Source organism: Felis catus, chromosome D4 (assembly GCF_018350175.1).
Source record: "Felis catus isolate Fca126 chromosome D4, F.catus_Fca126_mat1.0, whole genome shotgun sequence".
NCBI classification, from domain to species: domain Eukaryota; kingdom Metazoa; phylum Chordata; class Mammalia; order Carnivora; family Felidae; genus Felis; species Felis catus.
Window position 1 is genome coordinate 21,365,462 of NC_058380.1, and position 3,146 is coordinate 21,368,607.

General features: G+C 40.9%; 1 non-coding gene across 1 annotated transcript; it reads right to left on the reverse strand.

Moving 5' to 3' along the window:
* Window positions 1-284: 284 nt before the first annotated feature.
* On the reverse strand, window positions 285-390 carry LOC111557693. The gene has a single exon (XR_002737921.1). It is a non-coding gene; the product is annotated as a U6 spliceosomal RNA (small nuclear RNA).
* Window positions 391-3,146: the final 2,756 nt, after the last annotated feature.

Sequence of the window (3,146 nt, forward strand, 5' to 3'; positions counted from 1 at the left end):
TCATGATCAATGAATCCAAAGGTTAACTTAGCTTTTATTTTTTGCAAGGATGGCCAGAAAGTTGGACGATGGTTCTTTTTTTTTTTATGAGTATAATTTATTGTCAAATTGGCTTACATACAACACCCAGTGCTCATCCCAACAGGTGCCCTCCTCAATGCCCATCACCCATTTTCCCCTCTCCCCCCCTCACCCCCCATCCACCCTTAGTTTGTTCTCTGTATTTAATAGTCTCTTGAGGTTTGCCTCCCTCCCTCTCTGTTTGTATCTATTTTTTTTTTTTCAAAAATAGGGAACGCTTCACGAATTTATGTGTCATCCTTGTGCAGGGGCCATGCTAATCTTCTCTGTATCATTCCAATTTAGTGCATGAGCTACCGAAGCGAGCACTGGACAAGGGTTCTTAAGCTTAATATGCAAAAAGATCGCCTGAGGAGCTAATTCTGAAACTCTTCTTGAGAGCGAGGAAGGAGATGTGACAAAATATCCAATTTAGAATAAAGTTTAGTCTGATCAAAAAAAAAAAAATTAAACTGTTCCTTTAGGTAGTGTTCAGTGTAGAGAAAATTGCTTGGGTCTGCTCTCCCCTTATGTTCCTTCCTTGGATGGCATATGGGTATATGAGGGGGCTGAGGTGTCTCTGTGGTAGCAGGTGCAGGGGCCTCTGTGCTTTTCTGCTTGTGGAGTGTCCACTGCTTTCAGACCCTTGTTCTCTACCATGCCTTTCACCCAGGCCTGTGGCCAGGACACCCAGTTCTACCTTCTACTGTTATGTCACTATGTCCCAACACGGCAGGTGCCTATCAGTCTGGCTCGCTCTCAACTCAGATGCCCACATGCCATGGAGACTGAAGGGGATCAGAGGTGCCAACCCAGATCACCCTCTCTCTAGCCACATGGTGTGCTTTCTTAATTAAGCCGAGTGGCTGTATGTTGGTGTGGGGTTCTCTGCACAGTCACCTCCTTCTTGACTCCCAAGTGGAGAAAAAGAGGCAAGAGTCCCTTCTCTTCAAGGTTTCTTTCCTTATATAGGGCAATCGCCTTCGCTGAGTAAAAGTCTGGGAGGGGGACATCAAGAGACACAGGACCGAACACTTGAATCTGGTTTCTTTCTTCCTCTTTTGCTCCCTATAAATCCTGAAGCTGGAAGTAGGGAAGTTTTTGTTTTTCTTTGCCTACATTTTGATCTCCTTCTACAATTGAGCAAGAGATTCTCCACCATTGCATTCCCGGGTGGAAGTGGAATTTTCTCAACAGTAACAAGAACTCAACAGGCGTGGGTCCTCCCGGATTGGTTGTTGATATACCAAAGGAGGAAATAAAAGCGTTTGGGAAATCCTTTCTCTCTAAAAAATGCATGGCTCTTAAGCTTATTGACTTTCTGCTAAATCCTATTTCGGATGTCAGATGCTGAATATTACATCAGTATTTATTTTTATTTTTCTCTCTCTAACACATCTCTCCAAGCAGATGGGTTCTCTAAGACATGGACGTGGAGTTGCAAAACAAATAAAGCACATTAATAATTTAAAAATTGTCTCTAATATATACTGCTATATTATAAATGATAATAAAAGATAGGTATCAGAAAATACAAAGAAAAAAAAAAAAAAAGAAAATGGCCTTGAAGGAGGGGAAGAAAAGTAAAAAATAAACTCCGAGCCCTCAAAACTGGTTTCTTCAGCCTTGGTTGCAATGCCAAGGGGCAATCCTAAAAGCATATATACACTGAGAAAGAATATCTATGCCGTATTTTAGTGCCCTAATTTGAATTGTACACCTATTGGTAGACATAAACTTTGAAAATTAGATGTAGATTACACTATGAGCTGGTTGTCTTGGACCTGGTAAGAGACTCCAGGGTTGAGTTCAAGTATTTCTAGGAGTCTTAGGATGCTGGCAAGTAATCCCATTTCTTTGCTTCAATTTTTCTTCACGTTTACAAAGTTTGGTAAATCACTCTCTTATCTTTCTTGCTGACCTTAAAGGAATGTGGTGGAGGGAAAAAAAAAATGAAGACTCGAGATCCCTTTAGAAAAAGATTGAGATATTTGATTAATTGCATCATTTATTGTCACACATCAGGCAGTCTTCTCATTCCGTATCGTAGTAAAGGAACCCTTGCAAACCGGTGGGCAGTTAAAGACTTTGAAAAGAAGCAAGTCTCCCTTTTCCAGTTTTTCCCCTTCTAGTTTTGATGGGGGTTGAGATAAAAGGAGGTCTTAGAAACGCACAGTCATCAGATGGGTGGACAGAGCAGGAGGAAACCGCTGGCATGATTCCAAATGGTAGCCAGCCCTCAGCAAGGAAAAGTAGGACACTCTACAGCTAAAGAGTAACAGGAAAGATTTCAGAGCAGGGTGATTTCCATTTGGAGGGTTTATTATTTAGCCTTGTTCGTCAAGCCCATGTGGCTACAAAATCCTTGAAGATACTGGAAACTCTACAATTGGTTTAAAGATGGGCCCTCTCATTGCTCTGCTCTTCCAAATAGAATCCTTGTTTTGATCCAAGGTGGTCACCAGCTTTAAATGCCATCTTCACCATGACCGTGAGATGTGGTTTTTGTTCCTTTTGCGGTCTGCACGCTGATGTCTACATCAGCTTTACCCTGGTCTCCATTTTCTCTCTCCAAAATCCCTGCCTTGTCCTCTTCAGATCCAAACCTTTTCTCCCCCAAGTGTTTTTGTAGCCATAAGGACATGCCATCCCCCCCCCACTTTTTTTTTTTTTTTTTGGTTGAAAAATACTGTCACAAAGCGAGGCCATGGATATACTCTGGTGTCATGGTTTGTAAACGAGAATTTTTTTAAAAATTCTCTCCTGATGAATCCATTATTGTAGTCTTGGTTTAAAAGAAAAAAAATTGATGACAGGGTGGAGTCTCCTTTTCTCCCAAGCACCTCTGATCCCAGTGTACAAATAATGTTTATATTCCAGTTCACAGGGGAAAAAAAAAGAACGTGAAAATATTTCATTGAAAGCTGACAGCTTTAACGAACTTTAAAGGTTAACCCTGGTGCTAGTTAACATATCTATTCATGTCTCCATCAGTCTATTGAATTACTCAGCTGAACACGCACACAAAAGCAAAACTTAAAAAAAAAATACCCAGAAAGCCAACATTAATAATTCATAAATACTGG